Raw genomic sequence first — 19,188 nt, 5'->3', positions numbered from 1 at the left:
AAATTCATTTTCCACTACTGTGAGGCCTGCTCCTTTCATAGACTAGCATTAGAACTGCCCTCATATACTTTTTGAGTGGTAGATTCTGATCTGAAAGGGGTAACCAGATGATATTTAGTATGGCCAGAATGGGAATAGAAAGTCCTGTTTATTGGTGAGGTTGGATTGTATGCTACTATTTTAGAAATGGCACTTTCAGAAAGTGATGGGAATAGAAAATCCTGCTTATTGGTGAGGTTGGATTTTATAATACTATTTTAGAAATGCCACTTTTAGAAAGTGAACATTGCTCTACACTTAAAACAATATGTGCCTTACACCCTGTCTCCAATCAACATTTGGTCTCAGCTGGTTGACATCTCCCTTGCCCATTTTACCCAGACAACCACAAACACAGGACACTGCATTCTTCTGCATACTGAATGGGTCTTCCTGGGCTGGAAGGGTGCATGGCCTGACACTTACATTTCAAAGGCCAGTGGCCTGTACTCACACAAAGGACTGATACCCCCCCACAGGTACCCTGGCAGACTGGACTGGGCTGAAAGGGGAACTTGTGCACTTCAAAAACATTATTTGAATTCTTCCCCACTTCAAAGGCATTTTGGGGTATTTAAACTTGGTCTCTGACCCCACCAAATCAGACACTTCTGGATCTACACCTGAACTCTGTCAGAGGAGCTGCCTGGCTTCCCAATGGACTCATCTGGACTGCTTTGCTGAGAAGGACTGCTGCCCTGCTGGCCTCTGGCTTTGCTGGATGGACTCTGCCATCCCCCACAAGTGCTCTCCAAGGGCTTGAATTGAGCTTGTCTCCTGTTTCTGAAGTCTCAGGACCAACAAAGACTTCACCTCTTCAAGAAACTTCTTGTGTGTTTTGAAAATTGATGAAACGCTGGCAGAAATTGACGCAAAGCCTATATCGCGGTTGAGAAATTTCCACACAGCCGACCGGAATGACACAGCACTGACTTCGCGACAGGAAATTCGATGCAGCGTCTGCCTTGTGAAGGAAAATTCTACCAGATCGACGCAGCGTCTGCTCCTTCTTCCAGCTCATTAAGGATTTTCAACGCATCCTCCCTGGGCGTCAAATTATTCCTGCATCACAGTGGGGAACCAAGACTGCTTGCCGATAAACAACGCAAACCCTTGCTGCATGGAAAGAAGTGGCACATCTTCTGTGGTGCGCCGGAAAACCTGACACAACACCTTATTTTTCCATGAAGTCCCCCTCTGTGGTCTCCATGCGTTGTTATTTTTAACACATTCAAGGTACTGTGGGTAACAAAGAAACTACTGTTAATTTCTAAGGATTGAGTCTCTTTTAAACCTTTTAAAAGTGATATTTCAACTTGTGCTTATTGGATCTTTGTTGTTTTAATCGTATTTTATATAGAGGAATATTATCTATTATCTATTTTTCTAAACCTGCGTGGTGCTTTATTGCTCAAATACTTTACACATTTCCTTCTAAGTTAAGCCTGACTGCTCAGTGCCAAACTACCAGAGGGTGGGCACAGGAATATTTGGATTGTGTTGTGACTTACCGTGACTAGGATTGTTGTCCTTACTTGGACAAGGGTATATACCTCTGCCAACTAGAGACCCCATTTCTAACAACAACCGAACCCTATTCATATGCATCTGCATACAGATCCATACGTAAAAAAAACTGAAATAAATCCTCTTCTCAGTTAATACACATAGGTCATTTGATTCTCTAGCACCAGGCACCATATATAATGAATTACCTCTGACCATGGAAACACAAAAAACACAACATGGTACATAAAAGAAATATTGAACAAAATTCAATTGCATCAACTTTTCATCGGAAAATAAACATAAACAAAAATGAAAAATTACAATTTAAACATAGAACTTGAAGGCATTCTACTGCAGCATTTCAAAAGCCCAATTTTGGGATAGGCTGCCCAAGAGGCTGAGGAGTTGTGTGGTATTGGCTCATCTCATCTTTGTCCTTTGTGAGAGGCTGGTGGGGAATGGAAGGAAAGGCATTGTGTGGTGTGTGGAGTAAAAAATGTCTCTTGCTGCAAAGAATATCATATGAGAAAATGTAATCTGTTGCTCTGGTAGATTTGACAGTCTCTTTGATGCTGAGCCAGTGAACTGTGTATCATATGGCAACTCAAGGAGAGTATCAACATTAACAGATAAATCCCAGATTAGGAGGTTGAGTGGTTGAGGTTCTTCCTTTCCACCCAGTGAAGCTGTGTAGCCAGATCCACCTGTTTAATGCACAGTAACACCTGGTTCACAATGGCCCTGATCTTAGGGAGGACAGCGAGACATTTTGATGTTTTTCCATATGCAGCCAGGACTTTTGGCAGCCCTTCTTCCAGGATGAACTTTTGTTAACACCTGCAAGAAATGTTGACTCACCTTGTGGAGAATCTGGATATCTGGCACTGACAGATGAGCCATCTTTAAAGGGCAAGTATGTGAACTGTTTTCTTGGATCCCGTCGCTGCTCATGGGACTGGAACAAAAACAGCCTACACACTTGCCCTCTCATAATGGCGTCTTGAAGTGCCGGCCTTCCCAAAATATAGACCAACACTCCGGTTAGCATTGTGTCTGAATGTTGTTGTACAGCATCAAGGGGATGTCAGCTGTATCCTCCGTTAGTAGGGATGAAAGAGTTCTCAATGCATCATGGTGTTTTGGGCATCTAGGGCCAGATGTAGGAAGCCTTTTGCATGTCGCAAACTGCGAAAAACGCAGTTTGCGGTATGCAAAAGGCCGAAGGCGATGCTCATCCTCAAATTGTGAGTCGGTACCGACTCGCAATTTGAGGATGCGACTCGCAAATAGGAAGGGGTGTTCCCTTCCTATTTGCGACCGCATCGCCATGCTGAGCTGCTTTGTGACCGCGAATGCGGTCGCAAACCAACTCGCAGTTAACACCCACTTGAAGTGGGTGGTAACTCATTAGCAAAAGGGAAGGGGTCCCCATGGGACCCCTTCCCCTTTGTGAATGTCGCTTAAAATATTTTTTCAGAGCAGGCAGTGGTCCAATGGACCACTGCCTACTCTGAAAAAATTAAACCAAATGGTTTCATATTTTTTTTGTATTGTAACTCGTTTTCCTTTAAGGAAAATGGGCTGCAATACAAAAAAAACTGCTTTATTAAAAAAGCAGTCACAGACATGGAGGTCTGCTGTCTCCAGCAGGCCACCATCCCTGTGAGTGCAGGGACTCACTATGGGGTCGCAAAATGCGACCCACCACATTAATATTAATGAGGTGGGTCTTTACGACCTCATAGCGAGTCGCAGATGGTGTCTGAGACACTGTTCTGCATCCTGAATTGCAACTCGCAAATTGCGAGTCTCACTGACTCGCAATTTGCGAGTCGCAATTCATGGATTTCCTACATCTGGCCCTTAATGACTCCATTGCCACAAAAACATCCTCCTCCATACACTCTAGCTGAAAAATGATGATGTGCCCTAGATGCATGTGAGAAATTGTTAGAAATGGGTTCTCTAGTTGGCAGTGGTTTGCACCCTGCCCAAGTAGAGACCCTCACTCTAGTCAGGGTAAGGGAGTTACACAGGTAAGATAACCCCTATTCACCACCTTGGTAGCTTGACACGAGCAGTCAGGCTTATCTGAGAGGCAGTGTGTAAAGTATTTTTACACAGTAGCACAGTGAAAGCACCACAAAAGTACTCCACAACTGTTTAGAAAATAGCCAAAATTTATCTGAGTAAAACAAGACCAAAATGACAAAAATCCAACATGCACAAGCAAAAGATACAAAATTTCAAAGATTAAGGGCCTGATTATGACCTTGGCGGATGGGATACTCTGTCACAAATGTGACGGATATCCAGCCTGCCATTTTACAAGTTCAATAGGATATAATGGAACTTGTAATATGGCGGATGGGATATCCGCCATGTTTGTGACGGAGTATACCATCCACCAAGGTCATAATCAGGCTCTAAATCTTAGTGTAGTGCCTGAAAATACAATAGCTTCAAGTGGGGCTATCACAGCATCTTGACAGAGTCACTTCCAGCAGTCTGTCGCCACTTGCAAGGGAGTGCCGGCCTGTCACAAAATTTAAAGGACCCAGGGTACAGCACCTTAGAAAACATTGAGGAAACATAAACATTGCACAGAGTCAGGGAGATGATGCGTCGCTCGAGTCTGTATGGCGCCAGTTCCTTACTGCTACCAGGGAGGTGAGGTGTTGGTTGCAGGAGAGGTGATGCTGCATCAGTTGCAAGGCGTTGGTTCCTTTTGACAAGGCGGAGTAGATGAATCCAGCAGATAAGATCTGAGGAATTGACTTTGTGGTGTCGGGATGACACCGCTGGGCCACTGGTGCTGCGGAGGAGTCCGAGTTGGGTGTCACAGACATCAGTGACACAGCACTTAGGACTCACTCTGTGGTGGGACTTCAGAGGTGCTGCAACAGAGTTGGACCTGTGTTGCAGGTCGCCATTGTTGCACTCCATGAGGACCACAGCTCCATTGCAGACAGTGTTGTGGAGTCTGAGAGCGGCACTGGTTCCGAGTCACTCTGGAGTCGATGTGCTTAGTTTCTTCTCTGCTGTACCAGAGCTTATTTCCAAGGGCCCAGGAACTGGACTTGACACCACTTGGCAAGTCAGGACTCTCAGCAAGAGAGCACAGATGCTGGCAGGTGAAGTGTTTGATGGTCCTGAGACTTCTTAACAAGAGGCAAGTTCAGTTTAAGCCCTTGGAGAACCTTGGAAAGCAGGATGTAGAAAGCCAAGTTCAGTCCTGTCACTCCCAGGACAAAGGAGCAGGACAGCATAGCAAAGTAACCGGCAGAGTGGCAGTCCCTCCTACAGCATCCAGCTCTTCTTCCGGGCAGAATGTCCTCAGTCCAGAAGTGTTCTAAAATAGTGGAATCAGAGGTTGCTTAGTTATACTCATTTCTGCCTTTGAAGTAGGCAAAGCTCAAAGGAAAGTCTTTGCGGTGCACAAAACCCTTCATTTCCTGCCCTGGCCCCAGACACACTCCAGGAGTTGGAAACTGCATTGTGTAAGGACAGTCACAGATCTATTCAGGTGCAAGTGTCAGCTCCTCCCACGGATATGCATGGCACAACTCAGCGCCCTTGATATGACTGTCTAGAGTGAATTTACAAACAGCCTGTCACCTGACCTATACGTGTATTCCACAGCCAGGCAGAGGCACAGAATGGTTAAGCAAAAACATTCCCTGCTTCTAAAAGTGGCATTTTCAAACTTACAATTTAAAATCCATCTTCACCAAAAGATGTATTTTTAAATTGTGATTTCAGAGACCCCAAACTCCACATCTCTATCTGTTCCCAATGGGAAATTACAGTTAAAAGATAGTTCGAGGCAATCCCCATGTTACCCTATGGAAGAGCTAGGTTTTGCGATAGTGAAAACAGAATTTAGAAGTATTTCACTATCAGAACATGTAAAACAAACCAGTACATGTCCTACCTTTAAAATACACTGCACCCTCCCCAGGGGCTGCATTGGGCCTACCTTAGGGGTGACTTACATGTAATAAAAGGGAAGGTGTGCACCTGCCTACACAAACACTGTAGTGGCGGGTCTGAGACATTTTTACAAGGCTACTCATATGGCTGCCACAGTCACTGCTGCAGGCCCACTAATAGCATTTAATTGACAGGCCTTGAGGACACACTGTGCACTATACTAGGGACTTACTAGTAAATCAAATATACCAATCATGGCAAAACCAATCCCCAATATAATGTAGACAGAGAGCAGTTGAACTTTAGCACTGGTCATCAGTGTTAAAGTGCTGAGTCCTAAAGCCAACAAAAATGAAATTCAGCACAGGTTCAAAACAAGAGGTCCAAAGCCAAAGAGACAGCGGAAGCCATGGCAAGAACTGACAGGTCTAACAGCCATGATGGTCTCCATGTTCACACCAATAGGTGCTGCAGGGGTAGGTATAGAGAAGCACATGCCTTTAAATATACTTTAAGTGCAGTTTCCCGTTGGGAGCAGATTGAGATATGAAGTTTGAGGTCTTTGAACTCACAATTTAAAAATCATCTTTTGGTAGTGTTGTTTTTTAGATTGTTTGAAATGGCACTTTTAGAAAGTGCGCATTTTCTTGCTTAACCATTCCATGCCTCTGCCTGCCTGTGGAACCCACGTCTGGATCAGACTGACAGTTGGGCTATTTGTGAATTCCCTCTAGGTAGTGACACAAAGGAAGTTGATGTGTGTCCTGCATTCCCTGGTGAGTGGAGAGGGAGGAGTTGACACTAACACCTGAAAGGGCTGTGCCTGTCCTGGCACAATGCAGTCTCCAACCCCCTGTTGCGTGTCTGGGGTCTGAGCTGGGCAAACAGGATCATCTGATCAACAGAGACTTTCCTTTCAAGTTTGCCTATTTCAAAGGAAGAAATGAGTATAAGTAGTGGATCCAAAACCCCAGACTTTTACAATATTTCTGTATCAAGAGGAACCTCTGTCCAGGAAAAGAGCTGAAGAGATGGAGGAGGGGTACCTCTCCTTTGATGTGTGTGCTTTGCTGGTTTGGCCTGTGGTTGCTACTTCTTCCTTAAAGAGGACAATGTCTGGATTTTGCTGTACATCCTGCTTGTGAAGATTCTGCAAGGGCTTGGACTGAGCTTTCCCCCTGTTCTGAAGTATCAGGGCCATGAAAAACTTCATCTACCAGCACATGGGCTCTCTTGCTGAGGCCCCTACCCTTCCAAGTGGTGCCACATCCAGTCCCTGGGCCCTTTAAATGAGAAGCTAATGAAACCAAGGTGAAAGTCCACACACTTGAGCCAAGCGGCAGAAAAATGTTCGCAGCACCTGCACTGTGGCTGAAAAATCAAATCATCACCTGTAAAATCGATGCATCACCAGCTCAGTGTGGATTCATCGCTGCTCTGCATCTGGATTTTCCATGCATCGTCCCTGGGTGTCAAAATCTTCAAAATCACTGCATGGACCTGAGGCAGTTGGTCCGGAAACCGAAGCATTGCTTTCCCGGCGGAGAAAGAATCAACGCACGGTCTCACTTGCAAGTAAGGAATCGATACATCGTTTGCTTTTCCGATGGACGCTCGCCCGCACAGCATTATTTTTCATGCATACCAGGTACTTTGTGATAAAACAATGCATCCTTTGATGTCTATGAATTATGACTCTTTTTACTTTAAAAAAATCATATCTTTGCTTGGGTAGGTTGGATTTTTGTTGGTTTGGTCTTGCCAAGCTACCAAAGGGGTGAACAGGGGTTATCTGAGGTGTGTATCTCCCTAAGCCTGACTAGAGTGAGGGTCCCTGCTTGGACAGAGTGCAAACTGACTGCCAACCAGAGACCCTATTTCTAACAGCTGTACTGATAGGTGCATTTTGACTGCCATGCTGGTTGCCTTTTTAGATGCAGTGATGAGTAAGTTTGAACAGCAGTGCTGGATATTTTCTTAGCTGCAGTGGAGGGTAGAGTCATGGTTGAAGTGCAGGGTGCTGTTGATGTACTTGGTCATGATGGGCCCTCAGCTCCAGAGTTGTCTTGTGGTGAGTTGCCTGCAAGGGTAGACTCATAAGTGGGTGGCACATGTATGGATTTTATCATCCACCATCAGTCTTCACTTTAGATTGTGTAGACTGCCATGAAGGTGCTGACTGATTTTGTGTGTGGGAGGAACAGTTCTGGAGCCTTTAAACATGTCCTAATCTTCAGGATGTTTTACATATCTAATTGTTGTGACTCAGGTTTCTGATGCCATCAATGTCAACCTGAGAAAAGGTCATTGGCAAACTGTTCATCACTGCAGTAATGCTACGTGCATTTGTTTTGTTATGCTTACCTGTGAATACGCCTATTGAAACAGCCACTGCAGTGACTTTACACAATGTATCCATCTTATCCCATCCCAATCTATCAAATTCTACTACCAACACAGTATAGTCGGGCATACCCTCCTGGGCTACCACTATAATGCTTTCTCGCCAGACCTTTGCCAAGTAATATGTCCCTTGGATGGCAGTCAGCCTCTCTCACTGCTAAGTCTATTTGTTCTGCAATTACCCTTGGCCCACTTTTCCTGTTTGTTTGATATTGCAGTTCATGCAAAGAATATATAAGTGCCAGTTAGTGACTTTTTATTCAAGACATCTTTGTCATTCACGTACTGTGTAAAATATTTCAATTTCAATTAGGTACGGGCAGACTGTGCAATGAGTGTCACGTGTATTTATTGCACAGGCCACAAACACACAGACAAGTCGAGCACCGCAGCAGATATTGCGGTTGATCCCTCCTTCTGCACACATTCACAGATACTTTTGGAATCTCTGTTTCTTAGACCTTTAAAGTCATGTTACTGTATTTGTATGTTTAAAGGATCGTGCACTAAATTATATGTTCTTGGATGCCTCCCAACTTCCTCCACTGATGCTATTGATTGTTGACATTTTGAGGAATTTGTGGTATATCTTTGGTTGTGGTCCACAACCTCTAGTCAAGGTATACTAGTTCCGACATGAAACAGTGTTCCTCACTATGCCCTTAATGTTGCTGTACAGTTTCTTTCCATTTTCCACATCCTGTGGATAATATGTCGATGGCTTGCTTGTCTCATTTCAATCCATGTGCAGGTTTTGGGCGGGGGCCTAAGCATTAGTTAGCCCATTAACTAGTTATGGCTCTTCACAGCTTCATGTGCCAATACATTCAGCTGAGGATCAGAGAACGTATGTATTCTCTGCCTGCTGGGATCCACTGGGCATCGAGCACATTGATTTTTCAACTATTAGGTAAAATGCTAGAGGAGGATGGTGATATATATTTTTCCTAATGTTCTAGGCTGGGTCTTGGGAAAACATGGCCACTTTTTTGTCTCTCTGGAAGTTGCTGGGGTATGAAAATATATTGACTGCAGTACATATAGGTTACTTCCGGCTCCAGGAGCATTGTAGTAGACTGCTGAATCTTCTATTTACAGTATATGTACATCTGGAAGTGTTCCACACGCTTTCGTTGTATGCAGCATGTAGTAAATATTGCATGTGATATATTTAACATTCATTCCAAATCACTTATATCACTTTAAAGGCATGCAAAATGTGTTTGGTGCAAGATTAATTGCACTCGATAGAGACAGAACTGTCAGGGGTTGGAAACAAAATCATAATCATGCAGAATTCACCCTCACGGTTTCAGTCTTTAGTGGTTGCAGTAAATTGTCCTGATTTTGGATTATACCTTTAATTGGAGATCATTAATATTTCACTCCTACAATTCATATCATGGAACACCAGACAGGCACATTGAAATAAAACCATTCCCGCCTGCATCATGCAAGTCTCCATTATTTTCTTATCAATCTCCTGGCCAAACTGAGTGTGATTTGTCCAAACCACTTTCACAGGCCCACACAGCAATACATTCCTTTCCTTATGGATTTTTAAGACTCTCTCATCTCTCATGTTACTTTATAGCCACATCATTTTACTCCTTCTTATGATCAATCCACAAAGAAAGCAACATGGTAATTCTCTATAAGTTATTACTTTATCTATTTAAGAGAAATATGACCCTGGCTTTGAATTTAAAGTGTGGATTTGGAGGGGATTAGTTGGAAGAGAAGGGATCAATGCCGGGCATCATGTCCTAGTGTGGAAGGAAATATACTGCAGCATACCATGTGCAAAGGTTAATATCCACCAGTACAGAGAGATTATGTGAGATCTATTGCGGAGTGCAGACGGCGTGACTCACATTGTACACAGTCTCTCACATGAACTAAGCCTTCAATCGTTACGCAATTTGGAACCTATTAGAATGTGTGTGCACTAAAACAGGTCATTTATAATGACAGTCTACCGCATCGATCTCGTCAATTGCAGAAAGAAAGGTGTCCAACACGCCCGAGGTCGGTATTCATCCATTTATATACCTGTACATTCTTCATTCATGCTTTGTGTGCTTACGCTAAGGTAAACATGGAATGAAGCGTCGGGCTGTTTGGAAGATGGAAAAACCACATCAATGGCTCATTCGGTATTTTCCATCCATACTGTCAATGCACTTGTGTAATATTGAACAGCTGCTGTTTTTCATGTGCACTCAGGTATAATAATATTCACTGAAAAAACAAAGGTTAAAGTAAATAGGTGAAAATGTTCAGTTTTAAACCCTAAAAACCACTGAAATTCACAGAGTTATCTCAAGTAATTATAACTCATGGAAGGTAACTATATAACTTGCACGCCTGCCATGCACAGTGATATTATCAGTGATCTCAAAGAAGATGTCTGTGGACCCCGGGGCCTTTTTGTTTTGGTCCGAGTTTTACCTCGGAAACTCCATTCCTGGGGCTTAGCACACTTTTTTAGGGGAGGGGGCATGCGGCATCCCTCCCTGGGCTGATTTTAACCCCAGGGATCCCATCCTTGGGTCCCTGCTGAGTATGAAAAGGGGGAGGGAGCAATTTTAGGCCCCTTGACTCCATCCACCAACAAAGGGTGGGTGCCCTGGTGACGACCCAGGGCACCCACAACACTATTGTTGGAGTCTGCGGGGGGAGCCCTAAGGCCCCAGCAGCCCTAGCCAGCTCCCCGCATCGAGGGGGATCTTGCATTGCTCCAGCCCACAGGAGCAGCTAAAACATGCTGCTCCATGCAGGAGGGAGCAATATTTCATGGTTCCACCCACTGGCAACGGATTTTGTTTGCTTCTGCTTGGAGGGGGATTTGAAATTGCTCCCACCAAGTCAGAACAAACACAGATTTCCCTACCCACACCAGTGCAGGTAGGGAAACTGCTATGTCCCTTGGGTGGGGACCACGGGCCTTAGCACATGAGTTGGGCTTTGGGGGTTGGAGTCCCCAGGGCCATTTATGGATCAGATCGAAGGCCTCCCCTCTACATATGTGGCTGGGCCCCAGAGATGGGATCCCAGGGCCAAAACCAGCCTGCGGAGGGGGCAACGTGGCCCCCATTCCTCTTTTCATGTTTGCCAGCCCCTAGGAGAAATCAGCCCAGGCAGGGGCACCTGCTGGTCCCTCCCATTTTATAAATATGGCTTTGGCCCCAAAGAATGGGGTCCCTGGTGCAAAATTGGCCCAGGGAGGGGGGCAGCGTATTACCCTCTCCCTTTTGAAAAGTGACTGGGCGGGGGGATAGGGGTCCCTATGGCTGAAAACAGCCTGGGCAGGGGGACCACATGCCCCCATCTCCTTTATGTTGCAGCCAGGCCCCAGGAGATGAAGGCCCTGAGGCTAAAGTCATCCTGGGATGGGCGGCCACATACTACCCCCCCCCAGCCCAAATGGTCCAACCACGGGGCTTACAAAACAACCAAGGGAGACAATGCTTGTGTTTTTTTTTGGGGGGGTTTCATTTTTGTTAATTTTGCTGCGAAATTGACACCCCCCCTTTGCAACCCCAGTACTAGGCCTGAGGGGTCAGGGTATTCCTTGTGTCTTTTTTAAAAAAAAATTAAGACTTGGAATGGAGTCCCAAGTCCTAAGATGGCTGCTACCTCTTACTGGTTGAAGTAGTGACAGCCAATCAGATCTCAGTTTGAGATCTGTTGGGATCCGTGGAGCCTCTGCGTCCCTAGATATACAAAGTTTATTTTTCATTAATAACTGTACATCTACTGAACGAATGTACACCAAAACACAATAGGCACTCTTTCTGGACATAAATCTAGCTTTCTGCCAAATTTGGTGTAAATCCGTGCAGTGGTTTAGGCTGTAGCTGTCTCTAAAATGTATATCGGAAAATGATTGGGGAAAAAGTATATTAGGACCCTCCATTTTTCTCTTTCCCTGCTTGACAGATCACCCCGAATCTTTCCATGCTAAAACATGGAAAAAAGAGCACTTTGAAAGTTTTGTAGAGATTCGTCAAATGGTGCCTCAGTTATTAGCAGCACATGAAATGTATTTTTTTATGAAATATAATCCTAATTATAACTACCCAGTGGCAACCAACACTGGGTAATTTGAATGACTAAAATGTAACCTGTAATCAAACCCACGTGGTAATAATCAACATCAAACAGAAACAAATTTAATTTCACATATGTGAGAAAAAAACTAAGCTTTCCCCAAAAATGTACGCCTTATATTCACATCATGCACACGTGGAAAATTGTCACTTGGTAAAACATTACCTGCATTAATTGCTCTTGAAAGTGGGTTCTTAATGTTGTGGTAGTTACTTTTGCTACTTTTTTATTTTAAATATTTTTTCATTCATTTTGTTTAAATATTTTCAGTTTTCCTAACCGAACATAGGGGGTCATTCCGAGTTTGGCGGGTGGCGGTTGCCGCCCGCCAAGCGGGAACCGCCAATTGTCCGCTCCGCGGTCAGAAGACCGCGGGGCCATTCTGACTTTCCCGCTGGGCCGGCGGGCGCCCGCCAAGGGAGCGTCCGCCGGCCCAGTGGGAAAGGGCCTGCAACACTGAAGCCGGCTCCGAATGGAGGTGTTGCAGGTGTGCGACGGGTGCAGTTGCACCCGTCGCGCTTTTCACTGTCTGCTAAGCAGACAGTGAAAAGCTTACTGGGGCCCTGTTAGGGGGCCCCTGCACTGCCCATGCCAGTGGCATGGGCAGTGCAGGGGCCCCCAGGGGCCCCAGGACACCTCTTCCCGCCATCCTGTTTCTGGCGGTGAAAACCGCCAGAAACAGGCGGGGGGGAAGGGGGTCGGAATCCCCATGGCGGCGCTGCTTGCAGCGCCGCCATGGAGGATTCGCCCAGCCGGGGCTAATCCGGCGGGAAACCGCCAGACACGGTTTTCCGACCGCTGCTTTACAGCCGCGGTCAGAATGGGCAATGAAGCACAGGCTGGCGGTGCTTCAGTCGTTCGTGGCAGGGTCAGAATGACCCCCATAATGTTTTAATTATTTGTATTGTTCAATGTTACGAAGTGCATTGTTGTTTGTTCCTCATTTGCATATTTAACAAATATTTATTTTGAGGATTCTCCCTTACGATCCTCTTTTTTGAAAGTTAAAATTACGTGCGAACCTTCTCGTACTACCCATTTTTTAATGATTTCGAAGGCAACTTCTTACATTCAATGCATAGAGAGTGAGCTTTGGCTCAGCCCCTTTAAACCATTAGCTTGATTAGATGAGCCCCCTCTAGCCTGTGGCTTGAGACCTTGAAATTCACATCTTGAATCACTCATGTTAATACCTGATTGAGTGTATTCCTCCACCTTCAAGGAAGTGCTTCCATTGGAATGCATGAGGACCTACTTTTCACCTGTAACACACATTCAGTCATCACTCATTTTGTCACATACAATTATATATCTCATATGTGGACTTTATACAAAACACAATCCTTTTTGCTAAATTTCCGCTGCTAGACACATTAGTTCACTTTTAACTGACGTTTCAAGCTTTGCCAATTCTTGAAATTTTTATTTGATCACTTTTGTTGACCTAATTTCTTGTACGTACCTCTCCCATACCCGATATTGTTGCTCTTATTTTTGTTGGTTTTCATGTTTTCTTTAGTCGCAATATTTTTTAAAACCCACTGTTTCGGCCCAATGAGATCACATGTCAACATGGTTAATAAAGTGGTTTCTTCTTTTGAACATGGACAACATGAAAGAGGATGTCTTTTTCTCTCAAAAAGTCATTTATTCTGCCATTTCCTTCCTGCTGCATTCGTTGTTTCAGTGCTTTCAGCAGATACAGTCTGAGTATGTGAATGGGAGAGAAAGTGAAAAGGGAACAGACTGAAGAATACTAATTTTTGAGTGATGTCACGTTTACATGGTCCCGGCCTATCACAACCCTAAAGCCAGAATATAAGCTCAATTAAAAAATGCAACCACTGTAGTGCTCGTTTCAAACACAAGTGTAGTCATTATTTATTTTATTTTCAGCACATTTATGCTGAATTACATTTGGGAAATGCTACAAATCGTAACAGATGTTGATTTGAAATCTATCACAAGTCAATACAAAATATTGTAAATTGCAAAATTAGACTTTTAAAAGACTTCAATTTCACCGTGGGTGAACGTACATTTTTGAGTAAAGTTCAGTGCTCAAAAATGTGTGTGCTACCTTTCTTGCAGATGTTCACCATGTTTAGATGACCATAATCAGCTGGAGTAGAGGGCGGTGTTGAGAAACTACATTTTAACCCCAGGTCCCCTTGTCCTGGTTCCATTCATCACTAATGAGGTGAAGCCACCTCGCAAGCCAGAGAACAGAACAAGAATGTGACAAGTATTTCCCCTCTCGTAAGGCTAGTCTATATAGGCAATACTTACCTAGCATTCTTCCTGTTCTTTTTCCTGTCTCACTTGAGGCATGGAAGATGAGGACAAGGCAGACCCTGAAGGGCTCGGTTGGTTAATGTCCAGCAGTCCCTTCATCTTCAGCAAGGTGTGAGAGGGTGGGAGACCGGCACCTCTTTCTGTCTGCAGGACTTAGAGAGAGAAGTAAATGGAGAGAGGCGACAGGGAAAAAAGCGTCAGAACAATGGGATCTTGCTCTTCAGTTCCCGGTGCCGGTGTGAAGTATAGTGAACTGGTTGACCACGCATGCCCAGTGTGCGGATGTTTTTTCCTTCAGCAGGCAAAAGGGAGTTAAATGGTGGAAGGGATCAGAGTAAGTCCGCATAACTGTCTAATTCGTGTTTTCTTCCTGGCTGATTAGTGTATATATTGTTTAAATTTTAGAGGAAGCAAAACCATGTGACTTCCTCTTTTCCTCAGATTTTTCTTCCTCTTTATCCCTTGCTAAACGTCGCTTGGAGGGCAAGGGGAAGCAGTTAAAATGTCTGGCAAAGGAGATGGTTAGAACTGGCCATAGTGAGGAGGGGGGAGAAAGAAGCAGAGGTCCTTGGATGCAAAATAGGAGGTGCAGGTTTTCAGGGTCATAAAGGAAAATACATTGTTAAGGATATGCTGCAGGAGGTGGGGGCTCATGTTAAAGAGAATATTAGATTTCAGGGTGATGAACTTCCGGAAATTTGTGTTCCGCAGTCGCGTAAGCGGCAGCGGGGCCTAAAAAACACTTTCCTGCAATCTAAACACCAACCTCACCCGCCACTAAACACCCACCAGATTGGCCAACTTCCACGCAGTGTGACTTGCTGACACCGAAAGAGGCTGATCCCCCCAACCCCACCCCTTTTGTACGGTTCCTAATGTCCTACCCCTGCCCAGCAAGCCACCCATCCCCTCCCAGGCCGTCTACTTCCGGCCTGAGAGCTCCCGTGAATAGACTGGACTGCGTCCAGCTATTCACGGGGACCTGTAGTGAGGAGGGAGGGGGAAGAAGCAGGGGTCCTTGGATGCAAAATAGGAGGTGCAGGTTTCTCAGGAGCATAAAGGAAAATACGTTGTTAAGGATATGCTGCAGGAGTTGGGGACTCATGTTAAAGAGATTATTAGATTTCATGGTGATGAACTTGCGGAAATTTGTGTTACTGGATTACTACTCGAATTTAAGAGTGCTTCTGAACTGGGGGGTATATTAATGAGTTTGTGGCGCAGCAAGTCACCTTACTGTGCTGTGTTGTGTCAAAGGGAAAGAGCTGGAATGTGCCATTTTCTATCCCAATACAGCACATTCCTGTCCTTTCCCCCGCTCCGACACACAATAGGCTGCTTAGCACCAACGGAGACACTGTTGCACCATGGAACAAGGGTGCCTCCATTACATGCATGATTGTTTTTGTGCATGTACATAAACAATCCCCTGAGGCTTTTACCTCTTTCTACGTTTGTTGCAGAATAGAGCACACATAGAAAGAGGAAAAGCTGAGGCAAAAAAAAGATAGTTCTTCTCATTACGCATCACTTGGTGAGGTGTAGTTTTTTGTTGTGTTCCCAAGTCTACCACTAATAAAGCTGGGAATGCATGAGAAATCCATGGATGTGGCATAAGAACACTCCCGCAACACCCATGGAATGCCTCTGTTAACGCGTCCCTTTATGACTAATTTACTCACTTTGGGACTCGTTTTAGGCCAATGAATCTTTTGACCCTGATTGAAGACACCTTAGGACGAGACAACTAATCAGCATGTCAATCAATAAGTCAATAATGTCATCAAAGTTCACAGTAATGCGAGAATTCAAATTAGTCAAAGACATTTAATAAAACTCAGAAACCACCATGACCTTACAGTCATGAATTACCACACCAGTTTAGTACTATTATATGAAGTTTATTCCCTATTGATTACAATTCTACTAGCAAGTTTATTAGTCTCAAAACCAAGAAACACATTAGCATAGTCACAATAATGCAACTCTGATAAGATTTCATCAAAGCAAGAATCACGAACATTAGAATATAACACGGCATCAGCATAGGTTATCCTTAGCAGAGTATCATTATCACGTTATTCAACAAAGCATAGATTTGGTCTTTTGTCTATTTGCACCAGTTTAGTGAACCCTTAACTAACCATGAATTAGCATTGGCATGTTGGGCTTCATGCAAAACAATTTAGTAACACCAATTTAGAAAACATCTAGCTATGGACTCTGTCAAAAGAAGCAGTTGGTATCTAGAAAGGAAAAGCAAACAGTCAATTACAATTTCATTGTCATTTAGTTACCCTCCGTATTTGGGTCAGCACTCAGGTTCGGTCTTCGTCCTCAGGACATCAGTTGGTTCGCCATCAGGAATTCACCAATCGGGGAAAAAGGGGCACTTCCCTCATAAGGAGGTAAAGTGTAAACTGGCAATTATAAGGCAAGGATGGTTTTAAGAACCAAACAGCAAAGTCTCTATGCAGAGTGACAAAGTGTCTGGGTCATAGCAAATCGCATCAGCATCTCCCTAATTCTCTCCTAGTCTCCTAATCTCTCCTGTGCTAATTTACTTCCTTGTGAGAAGGGTTTTTCTCCCCTTTTCTGTTGTACAATCCCCTAAAAGCTAATTGGCTGGTGTCAGTACCCAACTATCTCTATTCAATAGTCTTTCAATTACTTCATTGAATTTGTCACCCCAAAACTGTTCTCACGTAGTTTATTGGTCCTTATGATTGATGTCTTTAGCAGGTGGAATGTCCGGTATGATTTCATACTCTCGGGGTCCTTTGCACATCTTCAGTCAGTGGCTCCATTGTTTGTACCGGTTCTGGCGACCTTGTACCTGTCAGTGGTCTACACTGTTGCATTCCTCTAAAATGTTTCTACAAGCAAGTTGAATTTCATGAGAACGGATCTACTACAGTTACATTCAGCTTCTAGTTTGGAGAAAACAAGAGTTCATGTCCTTCAGCAAGTCAGCACACTGCACGTTGGAAAAACACATTTAATATGAAACCAGGCAGCTAGGCCTCGACTCATGCTAACTAAGGTTTAATGATTTATTAGCAAAATTCTAACATATAACCTTTCATTATTAGTACAAATTACGTTTCGATATAACATTTCATAATTATTAGTCAGTTTCATTATCCCCGTATATATTGGCGGCCACTCCCCGTGGGCACATTTCAAGCGCACGTTATAGCAAAATACATTAATACATTTTCTATGCGGCATTATTACACATTAGTTCATAAACATTTCATGTTAATAATGATTATATAAGCTACGCTCTCTCACCTCCATGGCGCAGAGTAATGAAACACAGCAATTTGCACTGCACTGATTTACTCAATATTTATGAAGCCACTCAGGTCCATGCACGGTGGCCTTGAGTGGCTTCCTAAATTTTATTTTGGGCTTGTGTCGCTCTTGTGTCACGTTGCATGGTGCAAGAGAGGCATAAAGGGGCTCGTAAATATGTCACTGGATTTTCCTGTGCATCAATTGGAGGGCCTTAAATGGGAATGAAGGAGACCTGATAAAATCATGATGCCTCGCTTTATGGCCAATTTATACCCTCTTAAGAACATTCAGGAGAGTTTTGCCAGATGTTTTTCTAATTGACTCCTTTGTGGCCAGTGTAGTTGGCAGGACCTCCTTGATGTAGTATTTGATTAGCAAAGATGCTATGGACAAAATCTGGACTCTGAACTCTGGAAAGTTTACTCAGGTGCTCATTTGGAGCTTATGGATCGTATGTTTCACGATACTTGATTGCATACATAAGAAAATTGCTTTGAGCTGAAGATGATTCTTCTGATTGTTATCCCTTTAAAAAAAATTGAACCGAAAGTGGAATACATGTCTGATATTGTTTTTGATTTTGTGAGAGCCATGGCCTTAGCAGGGGGACCCTGCATAGCAGCCAGGTGTAATCTGGTCCTAAATGATTGGCCCACAAATTCCTTGGTGTTAGATCGCCTTTTCAGGAAACCCAGTTGTTCGGTTCAAAGCTGGAGGAGAAGATCCATAAAAGAAAATAAGCATTCCTCTTCATAGATACAACCTTTTCCATAGAGGCAGGGTGCACTGAAGATGTCCTCTTTTTACCAGCTCTCTCAGCAACAGATTTCTTGTTTGTGTCTTTTGGAACTTCTAACAAAGGTTATACGGTGTAGATCTCCTTAGCATACTCTTTGTCATTACCTCTTTCTCCAGAGGAAGTTCAAGGTTGTTCTTCCAGGGGGTTTCTGCTTCCTAGGTGGAAATTAACGGAGTTTTTATTGCAGTAGTGTGTTGGGCAGCTACGTGGTCTATGCCAAACATTTTCTATGTCATCATAGATTGCAGAATGTGTTATATGACAGGATCAAGTTTGGGGTGTAAGTACTGCATTCACTTTTTCCCTGATGGAAAGGTCAATTTGTAACAAATCACTGTTGCGTGTTGCAGTCAATAGTGGTCTCTGAATTTCTGTGCAGTATCTGTCTGATTAGGCTTTGGTATTCCTCATTAGTGATGAATGGATAGAGAAAAAGGGGGACCTCTCTGTAGTGTCTATTTTCTTACTGGTAATCTTCATTACTCCTGATCCTATTGTCCTCATGACACTCATCACGTCCCTCCTTCCCTGTCAGATGGCTCTCCTTTATTTGTGGGAGGCTTGGTAATTTAGGAGGAATATTGAATAAGTATTGCCTGTATAGGCTCTAGGGAAGGACATATACTTATTGCATTCTTCCCATTCTTTTTTCTGTCTTGCGAGGTGGATTCACCTCATTAGTGATAAATGGGACGAGGGCAATAGGACCAGGATTACTGGTAAGTAATTAGACATTATTGCTACAGTAGCAATCAAAGGGAACTCATTTGTACTGAATCTTGTGGGCCCTTCTAAGT

The sequence above is a fragment of the Pleurodeles waltl genome, chromosome 5, assembly GCF_031143425.1.
Source record: "Pleurodeles waltl isolate 20211129_DDA chromosome 5, aPleWal1.hap1.20221129, whole genome shotgun sequence".
Classification (NCBI taxonomy): Eukaryota; Metazoa; Chordata; class Amphibia; order Caudata; family Salamandridae; genus Pleurodeles; species Pleurodeles waltl.
This window is presented reverse-complemented; position numbering follows the sequence as displayed.